At 45.1% G+C, this 27,008-nt stretch overlaps 2 long non-coding RNA genes across 2 annotated transcripts; one reads left to right on the plus strand and one right to left on the minus strand.

Moving 5' to 3' along the window:
- The first annotated feature begins 217 nt into the window (after positions 1–217).
- On the plus strand, positions 218–25,793 carry LOC142258086 (uncharacterized). The gene is made up of 3 exons (XR_012727707.1): positions 218–517; positions 906–1,052; positions 25,677–25,793. It is a non-coding gene; the product is annotated as an uncharacterized LOC142258086 (long non-coding RNA).
- LOC142258087 (uncharacterized) lies at positions 23,945–25,446 on the minus strand. Its single transcript, XR_012727709.1, has 3 exons — positions 25,315–25,446; positions 24,962–25,093; positions 23,945–24,186 (listed from the first exon to the last, which is right to left on the minus strand). It is a non-coding gene; the product is annotated as an uncharacterized LOC142258087 (long non-coding RNA).
- Positions 25,794–27,008: the final 1,215 nt, after the last annotated feature.

The following is a 27,008-nucleotide window of genomic DNA, read 5'->3' on the forward strand; positions in this document are numbered from 1 at the left end:
CAGTAATAAGTGAAGCCATGCAGATGCTGACATGTCAAAATTACACAGTGTTCTTTACGCTCGAAGAGCTTGATGCGCTCCGCTGCCAGTGAAGGCCTCTCTTGACTAATGTTCAACAGGAACTGTCTGCTTTTTCTGTTTATTCATCTTTTTTTTCGGAATACATGTGTGTTTACCAATTAAAATAAAATCACAAGGAAAAATACTTTGCCAACCGCAGTTAGTTTTCAGACTTGTCACCCTTCGTTCCGATATAGTGTTTATTATAATTTTGGAGGAAATTCTCAATACTTGGATATAAGGTTGGTTATGTAGCTATGTGGTATAAAAGGGCAGAACGGACCATAGGACTTACGTTACCTCCATTGGTGGAATTAGAAATCTACATTAGGCAGGAGTCGACTATGCTATGCTGTCGGGCTCAACTAGGCGTACACGATAAAAAATGATCCCATGGAAGAAGCCCACGCGAAACGCGCGTATGGGTCTTGGAGGGACTGGATTTTGGGGACTATGGGTAAGTGCTTTGTCATATTGACATTTTCAGCCCTCTAGCTATGTTTCTGCATTAGCACCTTATTCTTAGCGGTGGGCTCGGAATTCTCTGAATTCATTGAATCTAAGTACTGTTCTGCTGCTATTATGCACGTACACTTTATACCCACCCTTTATATGTATTTTTATCCTGCAATGCTGTGCCCCTCCTTACTTGGCTCCCTTACTGAGCACCTATTTTTGTTGTTTTGTACTGTCTACTATTTATAATTTATGTCCAATAAATTAAATTTTTGCATATAACTTTTTGGTGGATTTTTGACTCGTATTTCTATAGGTTTATATTACTCTTGAGTCACTACCTGCTATTTTCTGTCCTTGGTGATTTGGGTGCCTTGATTCGTTTTCAGGTCTATCCTGCGGCTCCCTGTCTTTTAGTTCAAAAGTTAACACGATAGAAAATGATGTCCGACAGAGCACCCTGACTGCATCATTAGAAGCCGAAATCCCGTTTTGCGAGGCTTTGGACGTAGGCCTTGATGAAGACACAATGAATGGTAAAACACAATGTGAACATTGCCTTACACATGGCATTTCAGAAAAAAAACATTGTTGGAAAAGCTGATCGGAGAGTATAGGAAAAAGCATGACTAGTCCGGTGTGGCCGCCAGTTGACTTGTCCCAGCCAAACTGCACTGACAGGACTCTCCCATTAGGAGAGATTTGTTAATCAACCTCTAGCCAGTAGGGAGGAGCTGGCATGGGGACTTGCAAACTATTTAGGTATCTTCAAACTAGGTTGTCTCTGAAAGACTACAGCCATGCTATGTTTCTGGTAGCATTAGCCTAGTATCAGGTTCCCTTTTAAAAGTTATTACCCCTCTCCCCACCAAAAAAAGGGTAACTTGCCGATCACTTATGGTCCCATGGGTTGGACACCTGGCATCAGGCTACTAGAACACCAAGAATGGGTTGTGGAACCTTTCTCGGAATGGAGCAAAGATGCACATGTATGACCCTCGTTCCATTACTCATTTAAGGTACCTGAGAAAGCTCATGTCATGATTCTGATAGGTGGTGCTCTGGCATTGCCGATGCTTGTTTTGTATTATATCCTGGTGGTCTGGTTGTTTCCGGTCTCGGGCCCTGTGGGAGGGGCCTGTTCACTTGAGCCTCATTCTGGGTGTACTTTATTTGTGAGCTACTTCACCTGGAACGCTGCCAGTGATAGTTCCTGTGTTGCAGCAGTTGTTGCTGGCTCCTGTAAGTGACTATCTTGATCTTGTCCCGCTACCTCACTCCTAGTACCCCTCCTCAGACTGTTTCTCTGACCCTGACTTGACTCCCTAACTTTTGGCTTATATCTTGACCTCGGCTCTGCTCTCTCCCTTTGTACCTCACGTATCTTTCTGACTTACAGACCTCCGGCTTATATCCTGATCGCAGCTCCACTCTCTCTCTTTGTAGCTGACGAGAATTCCCGGCTCCTGACCTTTGGCTGGTTTGACTACTCCCCCACTTGTGTATCTAGCGACATCTAGTGTTCACACATCACACTTCACCTCCACTAGTGTATCTAGCGCCATCTAGTGTTAGAGCATCACAGCTCAGTTTTGTTCTTGACCTATCCAGCAATGCCGTGAACAATGAATAGCGAAAAAGGTCAAGCATCGGAACTTCTACTCCATTCAAGATGAGGCAGAGGAACCCTGTTCTCGAGTCTGAGGCCTCTCATCCCTGAGAACCCCATTGGTCAGACTCCCCAGCAAGTTATCCTTTATCCTATAATTAGGGGATAACTTGCTGTCTTGATCATAACATGAGCACATGTCATAAGAAAAATATTGAGTTAGCCAAAATTAATGTTCATGCCAAACCGATAGTATTAATATTCAAGGTAAAGGAAATGAGGATGTGGATCTGTAGATTGAAAGATGAGCCACGGATGGGCCGAAATTAAAACTTTTCTATCATTTTTCATATAGCAAATTTATCATTGATATTTAGGGCAATGCTGTATTAGTCATTTAGTCTAGATTAGTGCCAAAAATCAGGATACCTGGTCAAACATTCTTTTTAGTTAATGTTATAGAATGAAAAACTTGTAGTGCCATTTAGGCTATGTTCACACCACCGGATTCTGAGTCCGCGTTCTGTCCGTGAACAACAGAACCTCAAATCCGTTTCCTAGTAAACATAGGGTTAATTTATATATAAACACATTTTGCCAAAGACAACAAGAGGTACCCTAACTAATGAACATGAAAAATTAACTTTTATTCATTAAATGAAAAATTTAAAATTTGGAAGAACAGATGCTGGGGTGAAAATTTAGTTATGATAGTATCTCCTGGGGATTTACAATCCCCATCTATCCTCTTATTCAGATTAATCCTACCCTGTTATCTGCTAATTAAAATTGCAGCTACTAGCCTCTCTGACATGTTTCGCCATGACTGGCTTCATCAGGGGAATGAGGCTATAATGAGCCGAGACCAAGTCAGTCAATTAACCATTATCACGCATGCATCTGGACTTAGCCTCACAACCAGAGACATTGGCCTTTAGTTTGGGGGTACCTCTTCGTTGCCTTTGGCAAAATGTGTTTATCGCTCCATGAGAAAAGCTCACCACTGTGATTCAATTAGGCTGTTTTTCAGATAATGTATTTTTTTTTTTTACTTGTGCACATTCAAAAAAATAAATCATAGCAATTATATGAAGATCACTAGTAAAATCCTGGATGGGAGATATGTTTCAATGAGGTTGATAGCCTCAGTGATGTAAACATGGAAGCAGACTCCAGCATGTTAAATGCTGAGAAGGTTGAACGGCCATGACAGGGATGGGTTTTTGTTAACAGTCAACAAATGGGTAGGACGGCTGTTCACATATCTCTACCCAGGGCATGCTCCATGAGGCAAAATGGAGAGCTGTGGACTCAGTCTGTCGTCTGTGTATGGAGGTGTGTAGACCTCCAGAGGTAGGCGTGTGATAAAGGAGCCAGACATTTCCCAGAGCAGGCAAACACAGACTAAGTTCCGTTTGTTACTTTATGGCCTCTTTCACACGTTCGTGAAAAACCACGCACGTTTTTCACGGACGTGTCAGAGGTGCGTTTTGCCCTCCGTGAGCCGTGTTTATGGCCTACGTGTGTTCTCGTGTGTTATCCGTGATAACACACGGAGAACGGGAACTTTCTGCTCACCTGTCCCTGGCGTCGCTGTCCGTGGTGCTGATCTTCGGTCTACGGTCCTGCCGTCTCCCCGCTGCTGCTGCTTCCGGCCGCAGTGAAGTGAATATGCAATGAGCATAATGAGGGGCGGTCGGAAGCAAGGGACAGCAGCGGCAGAGACAGGAGCGCTGGAGAAGGTGAGTAAAGTTTTTTTTATTTTCTCAAACACGTGTGTTCTCTCCGGCGCATGTCACACGGAACACCTCCGTGTGGTCTGTTTGCGTTCCGTGTGACACCCATGATGCGGGAGAAAAACGGACATGTTGACGTGTGGAGCACACAGACACATGTATGCTCCACACATACACACGGTCCATGGCTGAACATGCACGTGAGCGCGACCCATTGACTTTAATGAGTCTACATGTGCCTGTGTCTCCAGTACGTGAGGAAAAGGACCAAACACGTACCGGAGACACGGGCGTGTGAAAGAGGCCTATGGCTGTTTATAAAGAAACTGGAGGACAATGAGTTAATGCTGACTCATATGTACAGTTAGGTCCAGAAATCTTTGGACAGTGACACAATTTTGGCGAGTTGGGCTCTGCATGCCACCACATTGGATTTGAAATTAAACTTCTACAACAGAATTCAAGTGCAGATTGTAACGTTTAATTTGAAGGTTTGAACAAAAATATCTGATAGAAATTGTAGGAATTGTCACATTTCTTTACAAACACTCCACATTTTAGGAGGTCAAAAGTAATTGGACAAATAAACCAAACCCAAAACAAAATATTTTTATTTTCAATATTTTGTTGCGAATCCTTTGGAGGCAATCACTGCCTTAAGTCTGGAACCCATGGACATCACCAAACGCTGGGTTTCCTCCTTCTTAATCCTTTGCCAGGCCTTTACAGCCGCAGCCTTCAGGTCTTGCTTGTTTGTGGGTCTTTCGGTCTTAAGTCTGGATTTGAGCAAGTGAAATGCATGCTCAATTGGGTTAAGATCTGGTGATTAACTTGGTCATTGCAGAATGTTCCACTTTTTTGCACTCATGAACTCCTGGGTAGCTTTGGCTGTATGCTTGGGGTCATTGTCCATCTGTACTATGAAGCGCCGTCCGATCAACTTTGCGGCATTTGGCTGAATCTGGGCTGAAAGTATATCCTGGTACACTTCAGAATTCATCCGGCTACTCTTGTCTGCTGTTATGTCATCAATAAACACAAGTGACCCAGTGCCATTGAAAGCCATGCATGCCCATGCCATCACGTTGCCTCCACCATGTTTTACAGAGGATCTGGTGTGTCTTGGATCATGTGCCGTTCCCTTTCTTCTCCAAACTTTTTTCTTCCCATCATTCTGGTACAGGTTGATCTTGGTCTCATCTGTCCATAGAATACTTTTCCAGAACTGAGCTGGCTTCATGAGGTGTTTTTCAGCAAATTTAACTCTGGCCTGTCTATTTTTGGAATTGATGAATGGTTTGCATCTAGATGTGAACCCTTTGTATTTACTTTCATGGAGTCTTCTCTTTACTGTTGACTTAGAGACAGATACACCTACTTCACTGAGAGTGTTCTGGACTTCAGTTGATGTTGTGAACGGGTTCTTCTTCACCAAAGAAAGTATGCGGCGATCATCCACCACTGTTGTCATCCGTGGACGCCCAGGCCTTTTTGAGTTCCCAAGCTCACCAGTCAATTCCTTTTTTCTCAGAATGTACCCGACTGTTGATTTTGCTACTCCAAACATGTCTGCTATCTCTCTGATGGATTTTTTCTTTTTTTTCAGCCTCAGGATGTTCTGCTTCACCTCAATTGAGAGTTCCTTAGACCGCATGTTGTCTTGTCACAGCAACAGCTTCCAAATGCAAAACCACACACCTGTAATCAACCCCAGACCTTTTAACTACTTCATTGATTACAGGTTAACGAGGGAGACGCCTTCAGAGTTAATTGCAGCCCTTAGAGTCCCTTGTCCAATTACTTTTGGTCCCTTGAAAAAGAGGAGGCTATGCATTACAGAGCTATGATTCCTAAACCCTTTCTCTGATTTGGATGTGAAAACTCTCATATTGCAGCTGGGAGTGTGCACTTTCAGCCCATATTATATATATAATTGTATTTCTGAACATGTTTTTGTAAACAGCTAAAATAACAAAACTTGTGTCACTGTCCAAATATTTCTGGACCTAACTGTATATATTGAAAATTGCAATAAAGTGCAATTATGTATAAAGGATAAGAACAGGAGGAGGGATATGGTTTTAAAAGAAAAAGGTCCCAGATTATCCTGCAGAGGGCATGCACGATTGCAAAAGTATCATAAGAGAGTAAAGCAGTGGTATATGCAGGACAAAGAGAAGCAACACAACAAAAGACTCTGGGCCAAAAACTGAGCTGCATGTGTGACGCCCCGGGACTATCAGGTCGTCACAGGGTATTGCACAATCTGCCCTCCTGTGCAATATCCACCTCCTTCTTGGTTTTGGGTCCCCAACTACATGGTGTTGCCTACATCAGCCAATTAAATCCTAGGTACACTCTACACCATACCCACCAGACACACCAGTGGACGGCCTAAGTGGAATAGGGTCGCCCACTTGGGAAGTTGGTTAGGGGAGGTCAGGAGTGTCAGGAGTAGAGAAGTATGTTGGAAGCGAAGGAGAGAGGAGGTGAGGAGCAGGGCTCCAAGGAACAGTCTAGGTGGCAGACGGTGGTCTGGGCCTAGAGGAGCTGGACCCCTGGTCACAGGGGATCGTGGCAAGGGGCATGGAACTGGCGAGGAGGACAGCCGGTGGGCCTTGCACCATCATCGGGCTAGGACCATTGTACGACGGGGTACGTGGACCCTAGGTCAAGGAGTAGCTTCAGGCAACCTGACAATTTACCCAACGAGAACGAAGCCTTCAAGAGCCGCTCTCCATCCGCTCCAAAATCGGGGTACTAGCACAACGAGGGGGATAGGACTTTCCACTAAATCAGTCCAGGAAATCCCAAGCGTGAATCCGAGAGCAAGCTCCCACACTTAGCCATAGTGGGGAGCGGGACCCGTCAAGTTCCATACTACCGGGACCAACAGAGAAGTAAACTTCGTGCCAGGAGGCAGGTCATGGATCACCAGGCAGCACCATTGGGGACGGGACCCAAACTAGCTCCCCTCAGTGACAGCAGTATCAAGAACTTTGGTTTATCCAGGTGTCGGTATCAGCTTAATGGACCGAGTATGCAAGTGACCCCCTTCACTTCCCACGGCACTCCCTAACCACCATCACCCGAGTCCCGGGGAATCCCCCTACCCGTGGAGGGTTACAACACATGGCTGCCCCGTTCCATCACTCCCGGGTACTCCCAACTGCAGCAGTGGTACTCCAAATTATCACATACCACGGGTGGCGTCACGAACTCTAACACAAATACCCCCTTCATTTGAGTGGCCGCACGACCCCCCGTTCCGGACACCCCTCGAGTCACCGCGGATCCGAGCAGCCCGGCTGCTGACATGGAGGCGGCACACATGCAGGATAAGGTACAATAAATACAAACAAGTGATTACTGCATACAGTCCAGTAGAACCAGTAGTGCAGAGTGGTGTAACCCAATGCACGTTTAACAGCCTACAGGGTCACCTGCCACTTCCTTCTTCCCCCAATGAAGAGGCAGGTGACCCCGTAGGTCGTGAAACTTGCGTTGGGGTACACCACTCTGAACCCTGGGCTTTATTCCTACTTAGGTAATTATTGTGACATATGCATTACTCTTTTTGCACTTCTGCTTCTACTGGGCTGTTTCTTAATGGTATTTTGAGTTGCTGGTAATCTGGTTAGGGGGTCTCTCTCCATCCCAGTTACAACATTATTACATTTTGGGTGGAAAATAGGTATTTATTTATGGCAGTGGAAGACTTAAACAAAAAACATACCTCATTCGCAGCCATGTGCGCTGAACCTTCTACACAGTCTAGACTAAATCTCTCCGTATTTCACTTATTCAAGTCTATGGGTGCGCAAAAATACACAAAAAAAAATCAAATCCAATAGTAATCATGCATATTGCATCCAATTTTTATGGATTCATAACGATTCTTTAACATAGGAAACTGTATTTGGTCTTGTAAATTTAATTACCTGCTAAAGTCTAAAAACAGATTGAAAAAAAGGACATACAGATGACAATACAGACAGAAAATTGGCAGTGTTTTTGGATGTAAATTAAACAATTTTATATATAAGGTCTTAAACACAGTGATCCGGTAGGGAGGGAGTTTACGGCAGTGCCCGCATCTCAATTGATAATGTAGATTGTAAAGCTTCCACTAGGGGGTGCAGGGAGTCAGGTAGGAAAAGAGCTGCTGAGTCTAGTTAGACAGAAGCCCACTAGAGGTCACTAACAAGAGCATGGATAGTCTGTCAGGGTCTAAGCCGGGATATCACGTCAGTACAGAGGAGAAAACAAGCCAAAGTCAGAGAACAGAGCCAAGGTCAGATACCAGGAGAGCAAATAATCACAGGGGAGGATGTGGGGAACACAGGACAGGAGACTGAAGGACAGGGAGGTATGGACAAAAGGACGGGTAGGAGAGACTGAGATACAGACAGGCAGGAGGAACGGAGATAAGGACAGGCTGGGAAACCGGAGGTCAGGTGAGGTTGGGGAGACGGAGGTAAGGTCAGGCAAGAGGGATGGAAGTCAGGTCAGGCAAGAGGAGCGGAGGTCAGGACAAACCGTACCAGGTAGCAGGACAAGAAACAGAGAACATTTCACAGGAACGGAGCACACAGCAGAGCCAGAAATATCACTGGTGGAGTCCCAGAGGCAGCAGAACCAAGATATGGCGGCATGACCCCGGAAATGAGGCCAGAACAAACAGGTCCCTTCTGGAGGCAGGATACATGCACTGGCTCAGGAACGGCAGACCTGTGCATGAATCATGACAGGGTATACACAACAGAAGTACAGAATCAGAAAAACGGTGTCCAAATACAATTTTGCCAAGTGTAGCTCGGGATCAGTTATGCCCCAAAATGTCCAATCTTGGAGCTGATTAGAAAGTCACGGGATTCAGAAAGTCATATTGTGACCGGATGGCGTAACACCAGGAATTGAAGCTTGAGGAAGGTGATTTGCATATTTCCGGGAATTCTATTAAGAGTGAAGAGTCACTGCTAGTCTGTAGATCTTTGGATGTAGCTGTATCAAGGTCTTTGAAGGAAATCGTCGAACCTTAACAACAATTAATTTTGCTCAAGATGGAGGAGATTACCCATATGGTGAGCTGTAATGTGTGCTATATGTTTACAGACTTGCCAATGGAAAAGAAATTTTACGTGCCAGAAATGAAAGCTTGTGACTCTGTTGGAGGAAAAAGTGCAAAGTCTTCAGGAAGGAATAGCTACACTGAGGCTCATCAAAGAAGATGAGGATTTCCTTGACAGAGCAGAAGAAACTCTTCAGAATGTTGCAAGAGGAGAACTTTTGAGCGTTCCTGCAGAAGCTAATGACAGAGCAGAAGAAACTCTTCAGAATGTTCGAAAAGAAGCAGAAGAACCTGTAGAAGAAGAAAGATGGAAGAACGTGACCAAAAGAAACAGGGAGGATAAGGAGGAAGTCGGCACCCATACAGCTGAAGAACCACTACCAGGCTCTCACGCAGGACAACTACGAGGAGTGCTTTGCCCACAAAGAACACTCCAGTAACCAATCACAAGCCTCTTGAAGGGAGAACAATAAGTGCTGTGGAGGAGAAAAGCTCAGTGGTGGTCATGGGGGATTCCAGACTTAGAGAAACTGCCATTTGGACATCCCCTCACGAGAAGTATGCGGTCTTCCAGGTGCCCAAATAAAAAGTAAGTGTCTGATTGGGTATCAAGACTCTGCAGTGCTATATACGACTACCCATTCCCACCAATACACGTAACAACAAGTAACACAGCAAAAAAGGACCTGTAAACTACTCAGAGACTTGAAGGACGGAGTGAAGGAACTGGGAGTGAAGGTCGTCTTCTCATCCAGCCTCCCAGTGGCTGGACATGGAACAAACAGATTGAACAGAATTCCACAGGTGACCAACTGGTGAGGTTAGTGGTGCCATCAGCAACGTCTTGCTTTTCTTGACCCTGTATGATGACTTCATGCTAGAAATGGGTTGCATCTTATGAAAACAGGAGAGCACATGTTTTATAGACCTCTTGCTATACTCATCAGAAGAGCTTTAATCTAGAACAATATTGGATGTGAAATATACGCCAGGAAAAAGCATTCGGGTAATGAGGACCCTGCTATTAGAAGTGGAAATAAAGAACAAAGAAAACAAATTATGACTTAAAATTGAGGAACACGAGAAACCGACTAATAACTAGAATGTATCTATACAATAGGAAAAAATGGAGAACTAGAGCTGCTAACACGGGAAGAGAAATATGATGTCATAGGCATCACAACTTGGTGGGATGATACACATGATTGGAATACAACCTTGGAGGCTACAAGTTATTTAGAAGAAGCAGGCTTAACAAGCAGAGAGGGGGTGATTGTATGTTTGGAATGCATATATCTCCAGAGAAATCCAAGCTTTAAAGAATGGTAGCCCTGTAGAAACTTGGCAAAAATACAAGCAGAGAAGAACAGAAAAGACACTATTGTAGGTGTTTACTATAGGCCACTGTTACAGTCACCGAAGGGTGGTGAGCATCTGGGAGTGGACCCACTGGGCCGTACACCAGACTTTCCTGGTAGGAGCTATCCTGGAGCGAACCCCTATACAGGGATTGTAAGGCGCGTTCCCAGGGGGCCTAAATGCATGGCAGCCAGGACCAGTGGGGTCGGCTCTGATGGACTGGTAACTCTCTGATACAAAAAAAAGACACTTTGCACTCTGATAATGCTAAAGTATGGAAACCATGAATGTGTGAACATGGACCTGCATTACAGCTAAGGAAAATCTAAGAAAAATGAGATATTTAGCATATATAAATGGCCATTTGCATATCTGCCCAGTTGCCCCTTCACGGCATATCTCGTAACTGGGTACCTACACTATGCTTTTGCCTCTCTCTGGGTTAAAAACCTCCTGTATATGGGCAAGTAGGAACCTGCTATATAGGATAAAATTACCTGTGGCAAGTGTTGGAGGGGTGCACTGTCAGAAGGTATGACCCTCTTCATATAGACAAAAAGACTGACTGCACTCACCTTATAGACAAAAAGACTGACTGCACTCACATAATAGACAAAAAGACTGACTGCATTCACCTTATAGACAAAAAGACTGACTACACTCACCTTATAGACAAAAAGACTGACTGCACTCACATAATAGACAAAGAGACTGACTGCACTCACCTATAGACAAAGAGACTGACTGCACTCACCTATAAACAAAGAGACTGACTGCACTCACCTATAGACAAAGAGACTGACTGCACTCACCTATAGACAAAGAGACTGACTGCACTCACCTATAGACAAAGAGACTGACTGCACTCACCTATAGACAAAGAGACTGACTGCACTCACCTATAGACAAAGAGACTGACTGCACTCACCTATAGACAAAGAGACTGACTGCACTCACTAGACAAAAAGACTGACTGCAGTGAGTGCAGTCAGTCTTTTTGGTAATTCTCTGATGTCTGGTACGGGTGTGCTCAGATGTGGCAGCACAAAGGCGTTGACTAAGATGTCGCAGCATAGAGATGGTGGCTCAGACATGGCAGCACGGAGGTAGTGGTAGCAAGTGGGCTCTTAAAAGAGACATACGTTAGAGGTACAAGAAACTGGTACTAGAACACAACAAGCAGGACTAGACACAGTAGCGGTAATGGGACCTGAGAACTATCAACGCACTAAAGCATAGGCAACATTGCTCAGGCACCTTCCCTAAGTAGAAAATGCCTTAAATACTCACAGGGTGATTGCTGACCTCAGGGGTCACTTCCGGGTAATAGGACACTGACCCATTAAGAAAGGGAGCATGGCCGCGTGCGCACCCTACGGGTGCTCACAGAAGGCCTGCGTGTGGCCTGGTAGGGACCGGGGCCGGGCGCTACAGTACCCCCCCACCTTACGAACTCTCCTTTTCAAGAATCTGCTAAGGAAAAGAGGGGCATCAATATTTTACTCTGGTTCCCAAGACCTCTCCTCAGAACCAAACTCCTTTTAATATATCAGATAATAGGTCCTACCTCTGATCTGTTTCTCATCAAGGTTAGCCTTTACCTCAAATGAATCTTTTGGGATACTGTATGTTTAGTGCAACAACTCCAATCCTGTCTATTAGTGTTCAGTTACTAGGTTTGTGTGCTGTTACTAAAGTTAGAACACAAAAAAAGAAGAGAGAGGAGGTAACAGGCAGAACATGTGACTGTATGCGTTTAGGGATGATGAGCAGTCCAGCTCTTTTTGGTGATCCAGTTCCTATGGCTCCGTTCAGCTCGTTCTCGGCTCCTTATTAAATATGTGTTCACCCCAGGTGAACACATATTTAACATTATAGTAACGCTGCCAAAGCCCCGCCCGCCGCTAAACCCCGCCCACTTACAAGCGGCCAATTAGATTGCTGAGTAGGCGGCGTTTAGCCGCGGATGGGCGGGGTTTTGACGGCGAAAAGAGCAGTTTAGTGATTTCAGTGGCTCACACTGGTGATCCGGCTCCTGTCGTTCACAGCAGGGAGCCGGATCTTTGTGTTGGATCGTTTGCGACCGACACATCACTAGTTTAGTCTTGTTTCCTGTGTCTATTTGAGATGAAGCTGCCTACAGAGCTGCAGACAGAGATACACAGAAATGATTAGTTGCTGATTTATGAAGCCGATTATATTTGTTCCTGATTGTTCCTGAATAAAACCCACAGTTACTGTGCTGCGCGCTTGGAGAGTATTGTTTATAATCCGCTGCCAACAGGTTATGGGCCCAGAGCAGCCCAGAGACGAGCCCCAGAGACGAGCCCCAGAGACGAGCCCCAGAGACGAGCCCCAGAGACGAGCCCCAGAGACGAGCCCCAGAGACGAGCCCCAGAGACGAGCCCCAGAGACGAGCCCCAGAGACGAGCCCCAGAGACGAGCCCCAGAGACAAGCCCCAGAGACAAGCCCCAGAGACAAGCCCCAGAGACAAGCCCCAGAGACAAGCCCCAGAGACAAGCGCCAGAGACAAGCGCCAGAGACAAGCGCCAGAGACAAGCGCCAGAGACAAGCGCCAGAGACAAGCGCCAGAGACAAGCGCCAGAGACAAGCGCCAGAGACAAGCGCCAGAGACAAGCCCCAGAGACAAGCCCCAGAGACAAGCCCCAGAGACAAGCCCCAGAGACAACCCTGAGTAACACAGACCACAACAAGGCCAAAGCAAAGACAGCTCAGAGCAACAGTGCGAAACAGCAAAGATGTCCACTAGCACAATCCTGTCAAGTTCACAGTGCCAAGCCGGACTAACCAGAACTACCAATCATAGAAGTACAAGGTAAAGATGCTGCTCATAAGAGAAGGTACATGGAAATATATTCAGGAACTTGTGCCATATCCATTACCAGATGATTGGGTGGAGAAGGGTCAGAAACCACAAAGTACTACACCCCTCACTATAGACGATAATCAAATTGTGCATACATACAAATGTGCAACTGCAAAGGAGATGTGGGGTGAATTACAGAAAGTGCATGGAAGATCAAATCTCAGCAATAAGCTTTATCTCATGAGAACGCTGTATCAGTTTAAGCTGTGTGATGGTCAGAATAAGCAGGACTAAATAAAATACACCCAGGAGATTGTGGAGCGTCTCAGGGGTATTAGAGCAGAAATTAAAGATTTTCATGTTGCGCACTTCTACTAAGTGGCCATCCAGAAAGTTATTACACACTTGTCACTGCACTAGATGCTCGGCACACTAGATGCTCGGCACACTAGATGCTCGGCACACTAGATGCTCGGCACACTAGATGCTCGGCACACTAGATGCTCGGCACACTAGATGCTCGGCACACTAGATGCTCGGCACACTAGATGCTCGGCACACTAGATGCTCGGCACACTAGATGCTCGGCACACTAGATGCTCGGCACACTAGATGCTCTACACACTAGATGCTCGGCACACTAGATGCTCGGCACACTAGATGCTCGGCACACTAGATGCTCGGCTCACTAGATGCTCGGCTCACTAGATGCTCGGCTCACTAGATGCTCGGCTCACTAGATGCTCGGCACACTAGATGCTCGGCACACTAGATGCTTGGCCTGATGAGGAACTCACACTAGAGTATGTCAAAGGCAAACTTGTAGATGAGTAGAAGAGAAAAACAGAGACTGGAAGCAGCAGTAATGTATCCAGAGCACAAGCAGCATTAAAAACACAGGATTTCTCTAAAAATAAGAATAATGTAAAATAATCTCGTGAATGCTTTGTCTCTATAAAGCCCGGCCACCTTAAAGCTGACTGCAAAGTTTGGAAACCTAGAATGAGTCAGCTTAAAAAGGACAGTCATCAAAGGGTTAAAACAGCAGTAAATGACAATTTTGCATGTATTGAGGCTGCATTTAATGCCAGTACAGGCCCATCTGCAAATATATATGGTGTATAGGTCCTGGTGCAACAAGTCATATGACAAACAACAAGGATTTCTTCTTTGACCCCTTAGGCCTAAGCCACACGGCATAAAAATCGATAAAATATCGCATTCCACTCGGACCAATATTAGCCTGTGTGTCAGCACCCATGAGCGATTATTTTCTCAGCCCTAATCGGACCGAGAAAACAATCGCAGCATGCTGCGACTGTAATGCGAGACTCTTTCTCTCGCACCAATTCAAGTGAATGGGGTGAGAAAAATCACACTGCACTCGCGGTACACTGATGTACCGCGAGTGCAGTGCGAAAATGGCAATAGCCGGCTACGGAGGAAAGAGCGAGAGAAATCCCTCCCACCCCTCCTCAGCTCTGGCCCGCCCTTCCTCAGCGCTGGCCCGCCCATCCTCAGCGCTGGCCTGCCCCTCCTCAGCGCTGGCCCACCCCTCCTCAGTGCTGGCCCGCCGCTCCTCAGTGCTGGCCCGCCCCTCCTCAGTGCTGGCCCGCCCCTCCTCAGTGCTGGCCCGCCGCTCCTCAGTGCTGGCCCACCCCCCCTCAGTGCTGGCCCGCCGCTCCTCAGTGCTGGCCCACCCCCCCTCAGTGCTGGCCCGCCCCTCCTCAGTGCTGGCCCGCCCCTCCTCAGTGCTGGCCCGCCGCTCCTCAGTGCTGGCCCACCCCCCCTCAGTGCTGGCCCACCCCTCCTCAGTGCTGGCCCGCCCCTCCTCAGTGCTGGCCCGCCGCTCCTCAGTGCTGGCCCACCCCCCCTCAGTGCTGGCCCGCCCCTCCGCATGACACTCAGCTCTGCTGCACTGAGAGCGTGAGCCCAGTGTCATGTGAGGGGATCACACTAGTCCGCGTGTGGCCCCAGCCTTAATGAAAGCACGTCAGAAAAGGTCATCTTAGCTAATGGTCACTATATGACTTCAGAAGGAGTAGAAGACAGTTACCTCCACTGTCCAGTTTCCTCAGAACAAAGCAGGAAGATCCCAGTGAAGCATGTTCTCTATGTCCCCAGTCTTGAAAGCAATCTTCTGTCAGTAAAGAAGCTAACACAATGGGGAATGTACTTACTTTTAAAGATAACAAGTGCATCATCTCAAAGACGGGTCACACTCTTACAGGAGGAGAAATAAAAAATTAACTATATCAGCTAAAATGCAAAGACAGTGTGTACAGGGCTTGACAAGATCTGCATAAGAACGGTATCCATGTGTGGCACAGACGTCTTGGGCACAGAGACCCAGAAGCAGTAAGAAAGCAGGCTCAACCTGCAAATGGTATTAAACTAACCAGTGTAGTCAAATGATGAAGTGCACTAGCTATCTTAAAGGGAAAATGTCCAGAAAACCCTTTCCTAAAATAAGCACCACCAATCCAATGCGATCCAATGAGTATTCAAAGTTCTAAGAAGAAGAGATATTTTCTCACATTCATTGACGACTATTCCAGATCCGCAGTCGCTTACCTGCTTCACAGTAAGGATGAAGTTCCACAGAAACTTGAATATTTTGCAGTAGTCTTTACCAAATTTGGAAGAATGCCAAAAACCCTGCGTGCAGATAATGGAATTGAATATACAAGTGGTAAGGTGCGAACCATTGTAAAAAAAGAATGGAATCGTGTTCCGGACCACCATTCCATACAATCCAGAACACAATGGCATTGCAGAGCGAAAGAACCATACTCTCTGTGAAAGTGGAAGAAGTATGTTTGATGCAAATCTACCTACAACGTATTCGGGAGAAGTCATCATGATGGCTTGCGATCTTCAATACAGACCACCAGGTAAAGTCACAAATAAAACTCCACATGAGCTATGGATCTGTGAGAAGCCTAACCTGAAGCACTTGATGATATTTGGAAGCAAAACATTTGTGTACGTTCCCAAAAAAATTGTTCCAATTGGGAAGAACATGCAAAGCAAGGGGTCCTGGTGGGTAATCGCGAAACTCAAGAAGGATACAGAATCCTGCACCGGAGATCAACGCAGTAACAATCAGCAGAGATGTACTGATTGATGAGAACGCTATCACTCAAATTCCATGAAATTACACCAGTGATTCAACCTAAGAAGCAAGAACAAGAATCTCAATCACCAAATCCAGACACCAAACAAGAAAACACTGAAGTCTGGATAAGCTCTGAAGCCACCAAGGAAGACACAGAAGAACCAGATCAACCTCCAGTCAGGAGATCAAAAAGGCCAAACAAAGGTATCCCAGCTAAGCACCTCTCTTATATGGTCAGGACACTTCCAGAGCCAAAGCCACAGTCATGGCAAGAGATGCAGAAGCTACCTGTCCACAAGAAGCAGAAGTGGATTATTACCGCTAATGAAGAGATGGAGTCCCTTCACTAACGCCAGACATGGGCTATCAATTGTAAGTGGGTCTTCAAAAACAAATATGACGCCGAAGGTAAAGGTCACTGGTATAAGGCAAGATTAGTCGCAAAGGGGTTCTCCCAAAAATATGGTGAAGATTACGATGCCTAATTTTCTCCAGTTGCGAACCAGACCACATTCAGAAGCCAAAGGTGCGTTGACACCGATAGATCCATACTATTTAAAGCTGGAAGGAGAAGATCTGCTACCCAGCAATGGGAGTTACAGACAAGCAGTTGGGGCACTTCTGTACATAGCAACCACAACTCGTCCTGATATCACAGCCACAGTCAGAATACTCTGTAGACGTGTAAGCAAGCCATGCAAAAAAGACTGGAATGCTATTAAGAGAATTCTCCAATATCTTAAAGAAACTCAAAGGCTAAATCTTAAGATATCAGCATCAGGAGAAATGACTCTTAAAGGGAAAAAAAAAAAAATTCAATAACTGAAAAAATGTAAAGTAATAATGTTTTAATGTTTTGTTTAAATATTATTTGTTTTTAATTGAGCAAAATATAAAAAAAATTAAAAAGTTTGATATTTTCCACTGTTAAACACTAGGAGGAGCAGCTGCTGAAATCCTACAGAAATCCCACAGCAAAAAAAGCTCACATTACATATGCAGTAAAGTGGACGGAGTCTGCTCTCCTGTGTGTGATGGCACGCCTCCCCCCTCCCAATCTGGGGGTTAACAACAGATAACAGAGACTGACATATAGGGACACCGTGCAAAGCCATTTTGTTGATGACCACAAATGTCTAAAGTGTCACCAAGGATAGCAGGAGTATCACACAGGAGAGGATTAGATACATGGCTCTGCAGACAGTATCACACAGCAGAGGATTAGATACACAGCTTTGCAGACATGACACAGGATAGTATTAGATACACAGCTCAGGAGACAGTATCACACGATAGGATTAGATAAACAGCCCTGCAGACAGTATCACACAGGAGAGGATTAGATACACAGCTCAGCAGACAGTATCACACAGGGGAGGATTAGATACACAGCTCAGTAGACAGTATCACACAGGAGAGGATTAGATAGACAGCCCTGCAGACAGTATCACACAGGATAGGATTAGATACACAGCCGTGCAGACAGTATCACACAGTAGAGTATTAGATACACAGTTCAGCAGACAGTATCACACAGGATAGGATTAGATACACAGCTGTGCAGACAGTATCACACAGGATAGGATTAGATACACAGCTCAGCAGACAGTATCACACAGGAGAGGATTAGATACACAGCCGTGCAGACAGTATCACACAGGATAGGATTAGATACACAGCTCAGCAGACAGTATCACACAACATAGGATTAGATACACAGCTCAGCAGAACGTATCACACAGGATAGGATTAGATACACCAGTGATCGGAAATCAACAACTGAGTACTTGTTCAAATTAGGAGAAACTTCAATTTCTTGGTCCAGTAGAAAGTGTCAGTCGCATTATCTTCTACAGAAGCAAAATATATGGCTACTGCTAACGCCAGTGAAGAAGTAATTTGGTTGGAACAACTTTTGGAAGATTTCGGCAAGCCACTAGCTCAGCCAACTGTTATCTACAAGAACAACCAAGCATGCATTAAACTCGTCAGCAGTGAAAAGATTTAGTGCAAGGACTAAGCACATTAATGTAAAACATCACCACTTACGCGATTTAGTGGAACGTGGAATACTTGAGTTTGTTTATTGTGAGTTTGGCAAGATGATAGCTGATGGCATGTCAAAGCCATTATCAAGAGACAAGTTTGAGGACTTCAGAACTGTAGAGGGACTAACAGGATGAGTAGTTCTTTAGTGGGGGTGTTGGCATACTGTATGTTTAGTGCAACAACTCCAATCCTGTCTATTATTGTTCAGTTGCTAGGTTTGTGTGCTGTTAATAAAGTTAGAACATTAAAAAAAAGGAGAGAGAGGAGGTAACAGGAGGAACATGGGACTGTATGCTTTTAGTCTAGTTTCCTGTGTCTATGTGAGATGAAGCTGCCTACAGAGACTGAAGCTGCAGACAGATACACACAAGATGATTACTTACTGATTTATGACACTGATTATATTTGTTCCTGAGTGTTCCTGAATAAAAGCCACAGTTACTGTGCTGCACGCTTGGACAGTATCGTTTATAATCCGCTGCCAACAGAATCACCATCAGAGACGGTAAGATGGGAGCCACCTGGATCCTGGTGAAATTGGCTCAGGACGACAGGCTTGAGGAGAGATACATGGAAGCAGTTGGGCATGCGTAAAGTAGGTGGCCACCTCAACTTGTATGATACCTTGTTGATCCGCTGGAGCACCTCAAATGGACCAATAAAGCAAGGACCCAACTTGTATGTTGGCATCTGAAGGCGGACATATCTAGAAGAGAGCCATACCTTGTCTCCGGGCTGGAAGGAAGGAAAATCTAGGCGTCTCTTGTATGTGTGTCTCTTCATACAGATGGAAGACTGCTCCAGAGCGGACTTGGTCTCTGCCCAGATCTCGGAGGAGGATTTCGAGTGTAACAGCTGCTGGATTGCCAGAGGGAGAAACCATAGGACACTGGACCTTGGGTCACTTTCCATAAACCACCTGGAATGGAGACTTGGCGGAGGACTCATTCACATGGTTATTATAGGAGAACTCCACTCATGGAGGAAGCTTGACCCAGTTGCTGTGGTGCTCATTGACAAAATGACAGAGGTAGTTTGTCAAGACTTAGTTAACGCGTTCCATTTGGCCATTGGACTGTGGATAATAGGAAGATGAAAAGTCCAGAGCAACATCCAGCATCTTGCAGACAGCACTCCAGAACCACGCCGTAAACTGGACCCCTCTATCAGACATTATGTAGAGTGGAAGACCGTGTAGCCTGGGAAATTTGCTGTATGAATTACTCAGAGAGAAGTGGGACGGAAGATAAGCCGGTGAGCAGCGTGAAATGGGCCATTTTAGAAAACCTCTCCACCACGATCCAGATGACAGTATAGCCAGAGGACTTCGGGAGATCTGTGATAAAGTCTATCCCGAAGTGTTGCCACAGAGCAGACGGCACCAATAACGGAAGCAGAGGGCCCACAGGAAGGGTCTTTGGGGTCTTATTGCCAGCACAAGAGGGACAGGACGAGACAAAGTCCAGAACGTCCTGTTGTAACTGTGAGGCAGTGACAGGTGTCATATATGAAAGTCGCTATATTTCCCCCAGAATGTACTTGGAGACCCTGTGAGACCGGCTGGAGTGTGTTGTAGTCACGGTGCAGCATAAAATAAGAGTATGGACTTAGTCAAGATATTTCACCAAGTATTTTGTTTAATTATACCACTTAGGGGTTATATTTTTGGAGAGTTCTGTAGGTTTGGTAGTGGTATGGAACTCGCCCTCATGAGGACGCCGGCGTGTGTGAAGTGGAGCGTTTCCAGGATTAGCCTACTCTGCGGTCACGTAATATACTATCCAATGGACACTGAGCATTTTTGTTTCCATGACTACAGCTTTATGGAGGCAAGCGGCGATTTGAGTGTAGTGAAGCATTGTGATATTGTTTCCTACTCTCTGTAAGTGTATCTTTATGTTGTTTAAGGTATTCCATAACTTTTGGGGATTAAGCTTTGGAGGACTGATCTGTGGCATATGTTTACTATTCATTGTGGGATAAGGCAAATTATGCATGGGGGATGTAACTAATGTGATTGGTTTGTTGGTGTTTGCTGTTGTATAAAAGACGGTAGTGTGCATTTTGAGCTATGCTTGATAAAGACTACGATCAAAACGTTGCGGTCTGTACACGTGATGGAATAAACATGCATGCTTTCACCCACGGGGACGCTGTCATCTTTTACTTTCCGGTATGTTATATCAAGTGGATCCCTTGATGTTGGACATGCGCCCCTGAACTGCTACTAGGTGTTTTTTATACACATGCAGTCTATTTTGACCCAGGTGTTGCAATCCCTCTTTTTTCTTGGTGTATAACCTGTCCGGTCCGGAGACACAGGCTCTCAAAGGATATATTTCTGAGAGTCTGGCTAGAGGTCACATTAGGCCCTCATATTCTCTGGTTGTGGTAGTTTTTTTTTTGCTAAATAGAAGGATGGTGGATTACGCCCGTGTCTGGACTTTTGGGAGCTCATCCAGATTGCGGTCCATGATCCATATCCCATACCACTTATCCTTGATCTCATTAACCGGATTTCAGGTGCAAAATGGTTATCCAAACTAGACCTTAGGGGGGCCTATAATCTTATCAGGGTCTGGAAAGAGGATGAGTAGGAGACTGAGTTCAATACTTCAGAGGGTAATTATGAAAACCTGGTGATGCCCTTTGGTATACCTAATATGTCTGCTGTTTTCCAACATTTTGTGAATGATGCGTTTCCTCATCTTTTAGGTATATTTGTTATCATTTCCCTAGACGACATCCTTATTTACTCCAATGATCTAAGGTCCCACATGGAGCGCGTTAACAAGTGCTGCAGTTACTCAGGTCTAACTAGCTTTACGCAATGCATGAAAAGTGTGTTTTCGCTGTTCAGGAGCTATCTTTCATAATTTCCACGACTGGTTTCAGAATGGATCCCTCTAAGGTGCAGGCTGTTTTAAATTGGGACCATCCTGAGAACCTGAAGGTGCTGCAGTGATTTTTAGGCTTTGACAATTATTATAGAAAGTTTGTTAGGAATTTTTCAGCTATTAGAAGACCCCTGATCGAAATGACAAACAATAGGGCGGACTTCTCTGACTGATCTGACAGTGCTTTGCCCACATTTGATTGTCTTAAGAACTGCTTCACATCAGTTCCGGTACTTATACAGCCCAATGTGTCTCTTCGTTTATTGTGGAGGTGGATGCGTCTGAGATAGGGGGTTAGGGCTGTATTGTCTCAGGGTCCGTCACCTGGTAAACTCTGTCTTGTGCATTCTTTTCTAGGAAGTTGTTGCCTGTTGAATGTAACTACGATATTAGTAATAGGGAGTTACTTCTTGCCATCAAGTTGGCATATAAAAGAGTGGCAACACTTCCTGGAGGGGGCTGTCCTCCAACCGGTCATCACCAACCATAAGAACTTATTGTATCTTAAGTCAGCTAAGTGACTGTCTCCTAGGTGGTGCATGTTTTTCAATAGGTTTAACTTTATCACCACCTACCGCCCTGGATCTAAGAACACGGAGGCAGATGCATTATCCAGGTGTTTTCAAAGTGGAGAACCCCAGGAGCAACCAGTGCCAATCCTGCAGAAAGGTGTAGTATCAGCTCTCAGTACTAAGGTGGAGTCTAAAGATGGCTTTACACACTGCAACATCGCAAACGACATCGCTGTAACGTCCCCGGTTTTGTGACGTTATAGCGACCTCCCCAGCGACATTGCAGTGTGTGAAACACATCAGCGACCCGGCCCCTGCTGTGAAGTTGCTGATCGCTACAAATCGTTCAGGACCATTCTTTGGTCCTTTGTTTCCCGCTGTGCATCATGATCGCTAGAAAGTCTCAGTGTGTAAAGGGGACTTTACAGCGACTTCCCTTTCAAAAAGCTGCTTTACAACGTCCCCAATGACTAGCTAGGTCGTTCTGCAGGTCCGGATCGCTGTTGCGTCGTTGGCCAGGTTTGCCTGTTTGACAGCTCACCAGAGACTTTGTAGCGATCCCGGCCAGGTTGAGATCGCTGGTGGGAACGCTAGAAAGTCTCAGTGTGTAAAGGGGCCTTAAGATTGCTGAGGCTTAGGATGAGGCACCATCTGGGGTTCCTGCTAACAAGTCATTTGTTCCTTTGAACCTTCGTCTTAAGGTGTTTGGGGAGCACTACGATTCAGGTCTGACTGGTAATCAAGGGGTGAAGGGTACTCTGGACCTGTTTGTTTATGTTTATGAGACATATAGACTGTACTTTGGGAGCTATTTGGCCATCACAGTGTAAAATTCCTAAAACTGTCACTTTATTTACATCCTGTACATGCCACAATTAAGAGTTAGAAAAAATTAGAAATACTGTACAAGGAACACAATTTTACATTGTAGCCTACTTGCCCTATTTAAGGCACGGAAAGTGTCCGTTTATGACAGGTCATGTAATGTAACGTGTCCACCCGGAGACAGAGTCAGGGGCCACAATTGCGGCTCCTATGATGTGCTGGTTGACCACCTTTACCCTAATACCTTAAAAATCCATACAAAGGCATTAATTATTGTACTCTGACTTTTTTATTAAATTCACAGTCAGGGTAATAGTTATAAATGAAGCTCTTTTGGTGATAATGATGAGCCCTTGACTCACGAAGAGTCGACCTTCAGCACGCAGGAGAGGAAAAACCTCCAGTGGCGGAAACCTCTAGGGAACCATGGCTGAAGGACTGCCCTTCCCTTGGGCTTTTGATGTTTATTAGTGAGAACAGAAACCGAGCCCGGAATCTGCCTCTAGGTGCAGTAGGTAAGTCACTGTATTGTGACTGCATCTGACTGCGGAAAATCCAGTGTGCCATATTCATGGGTGAGTGCAGAGACCGATCCCGGAATCTGCCTCTAGGTGCAGTAGGTAAGTCACTTGTATTGTGAGCACATCTGACGGCGGAAAGTCCAGTGTGTCATATTCATGGGAGAGTGCAGAGACCGAGCCCGGAATCTGCCTCTAGGTGCAGTAGATAAGTCACTTGTATTGTGAGCACAAAGTCCAGTGTGTCATATTCATGGGAGAGTGCAGAGACCGAGCCCGGAATCTGCCTCTAGGTGCAGTAGGTAAGTCACTTGTATTGTGAGCACATCTGACTGCGGAAAATCCAGTGTGTCCTATTCATGGGTGAGTGCAGAGACCGAGCCCGGAATCTGCCTCTAGGTGCAGTAGGTAAGTCACTGTATTGTGAGCACATCTGACTGCGGAAAATCCAGTGTGTCCTATTCATGGGTGAGTGCAGAGACCGAGCCCGGAATCTGCCTCTAGGTGCAGTAGGTAAGTCACTGTATTGTGAGCACATCTGACTGCGGAAAATCCAGTGTGTCCTATTCATGGGTGAGTGCAGAGACCGAGCCCGGAATCTGCCTCTAGGTGCAGTAGGTAAGTCACTGTATTGTGAGCACATCTGACGGCGGAAAGTCCAGTGTGTCATATTCATGGGAGAGTGCAGAGACCGAGCCCGGAATCTGCCTCTAGGTGCAGTAGATAAGTCACTTGTATTGTGAGCACATCTGACTGCGGAAAGTCCGGTGTGTCATATTCATGGGTGAGTGCAGAGACCGAGCCCGGAATCTGCCTCTAGGTGCAGTAGGTAAGTCACTTGTATTGTGAGCTCATCTGACTGCAGAAAGTCCAGTGTGTCCTATTCATGGGGGAGTGCAGAGACCGAGCCCGGAATCTGCCTCTAGGTGCAGTAGGTAAGTCACTTTTATGTTGAGCCTATCTGACTGCGGAAAGTCCGGTAAGTATCACATCCTTGGGTGAGTGCAGAGACCGAGCCCGGAATCTGCCTTTTCTTGCTGAATCATAAGTCTTTAGATGATAACATTGTTGGCGTTATATTAGTGGGTTGCTGTTGAGTCGGCATCGTCTGCTGGTTGGAACACAGCAACCCATCACTCTTGACTTATCTGCGGAAACAATGACTGGTTATAACAGAATATGGAACCCCAGAACACTACGTATAAGCAACACACAAGCCATCTCTGGATTACATTGCATTACTACTCTATGGGCTACTGCAGACTCTCCGTCAATATAATGACAATGTGTAGGAATCATCAGATTTCAGGTTTACATTAGAGAAAAGATCTTTTTTTTTTCTTTTTTACACCATTCCTAAATTCCTAGCATTAGACACAAAGCGGTAGATTTAGTACAAGGAATTATGTTGCGACTGTTGCGGCTAAAGCCACAGGATTTACAAGAAAGCTTTGCTGTAAAAACTATGGCAGAATTTTCCCATGTTTTACTTACTGCCTTGTAAAAGTGAAGTCCAAGAAATTCCTTGAAGTAATTGACGCTGCGTATTTACACACCTGCACTGCGGGTCAATTTTTTGTTGTATTTTGCAGTATTAGAAAGAAATGGTGTCCTAGTGGCTCCATGTCCTACTGACCATAATCTTCGTCTTATGATTCCACTAGTGGACTTCTGATTAGTCTCTTATTGATTGGTACCATTTTTGGGTAAATCCAAATTTTGACCGTTCCCAGCTCTACTTCTCACAATGGTCTATCCTTGGGTTACTGAAGCTTTAGTCTGTAGAATATTATAACCATTGATGAACCTAACCTCTGTAGCTAATCTACACCTCTGGTTCATTCTCAGACATGCTCCTTAGGAGAATATTTTTTTCTTTTGGGTTGTTTTTCTATTGATATGTTTTCTGCCCTGAGAACTTACGGTCAGTGGGTGCGACATTCACTTGGAATGTCGTCGATCATTTCATCGCTGTTTTTGGAGAGGTCACTCTCTTCAGCCTCGGGGTCTTGAGGAGCATCATGGAAGATCATGGCTTTCCATCCTCTTGTTCTCCTGTAACACAGACCATTGAAAGTAGCATAAATAAAAACCCTGATATATTTATTACAGATTATTAAGTTTGTTATTTTCCCTGTACGTAGTATATGCTAACAAGAAGAACCTAATCTCTACAACTAACTCAACATCTAGGGTTTATCCACTGAGAGGTTCCTAAGGAGAGGATTTTTTTACTTTTAGGTAGTTTTTCTATGAATATATTTTATAGAACTTACGGTTAGAGGAGGTAACATCATCTGGGATGTCGATCACGGCTTCACTCATTTTGGAGACTTCGAGGTTCTTTCTCTCTTCAGCCTCATCATCATGAGGAGCATCATTAATGATCATGGTCTTCTCGTCCTCGTGATCTCCTGTAACACAAAACAGAAAAAGTATCATTAATAAAAGTAAAGTTTCTATATATTGCAGATCATTTACAGTTTATAGGCTATCATACCCTATATATAGTATATTTAACCATAGAGGGAGCTAACCTCTATAGCTAACTCTACATCTAAGATTTATTCACTTCTAGGTTCCTTAGGAGACTATTTTTTTGTTTCTTAGATTGTTTTTCAATTGATATATTTCACAGATTCCCTGAGAACTTACGGTCAGAGGCGGGGACCACATTATCATCTGGGATGTCGATTATAACATCACCCGTTGTGGACACTTGCTGGGCGTCTCTGTCTTGAGCCTTGGCGCCACCATGAGGACCATCAATGATGATGGCTATCTCACTACTGTGATCTCCTGCAACACAGACCATTGAAATCAGCATTGCTAAAATAAAAGCTCCTGCACTAATAAGATCAGGTAACATTATTTTTATATGTTTTTCTCTAAAATAAATTTTATGTATTGAAGAATATAAATCCAAATGTGCTAAAACACGAATCTCTGACCATTCCCCTTCTGAACAAGGTGATTACAAGTCCGGTGATTTAACATAGGATGTGATGGAAGTAACTTTCTCCATCTAAGTCTATGGAGCTTCGCTCTGAGGGTCATAGGCTTACATTGGGAAAGCAGCCACTATTCTGCACAGTAGATCCTATGTGAGCCGGAGAAGCTGCAGAGCAGTCAGGTGGTTCTGAAGGGGATCGGAGCTGCGCTGGAAACGGGAGACATCAGCAATCAGTAAGTATTTTACTGCAATTCCACTACAGATGTATTTAGGAGGAATCAGTCAATAAGTATTTAGCCGGAGTGCGTCTTTATGGCCAGGTTTGTCACTCAATATTTACCATTTGGTTCGGCGATGCTCTCTGTAGCTTTATCTTTGCTGCATCTTTTCTTCCTCCAATATCTTACAAATTGAAAAGTAGAAATCATATTGTGATTACAAAGTAAAGCGTTCTGTATTCTGCAGAGTGTAATGACCGCTCTTAGGATTCTTTACTCATTGGGCCGGATCCATCAAAGCTTTTCTCCAGAATTTTTAAAGCTTGGAAGAGTTGCACAATTTAGAGCTGAGCCTAAAGTTTGTGATTTCTGGTCTCTTTATGCCCCGCTGGTCGCAGCTCTGCTGAAATGTGCGGATGGGAACGTGGTGACCGCAGCTTGTCACACTCCTGATGATTAGCGGCGTATGCTACTCCTCAGATCTTACTCCAGCGGGGGCTGAAGTAGGATTTGTGGCAAGGGGAACACAGCGGGGCAAGTCACTCATGACTCAGGCGCGTCTATCTCCAGTACACCCTCATGAAGACCGGCATGAACAACACTGGTCTTGATGCATCGGGCTCAATGTGTCTATTCCTATCTGTAGAAACATTTCCATCTATTATTTTGGGTATATTCATCAATCTGCATCTTTTTGTACAATGGACAATATCCAGCGGTTCTCCTATGGCACAACTCCAGAGTCACATGTTTATGGGGCCCGAGAAGTCTACACCAAAATATACCCATTATCTTAGTA

This window comes from Anomaloglossus baeobatrachus, chromosome 12 (genome assembly GCF_048569485.1).
Source record: "Anomaloglossus baeobatrachus isolate aAnoBae1 chromosome 12, aAnoBae1.hap1, whole genome shotgun sequence".
Taxonomy (NCBI): domain Eukaryota; kingdom Metazoa; phylum Chordata; class Amphibia; order Anura; family Aromobatidae; genus Anomaloglossus; species Anomaloglossus baeobatrachus.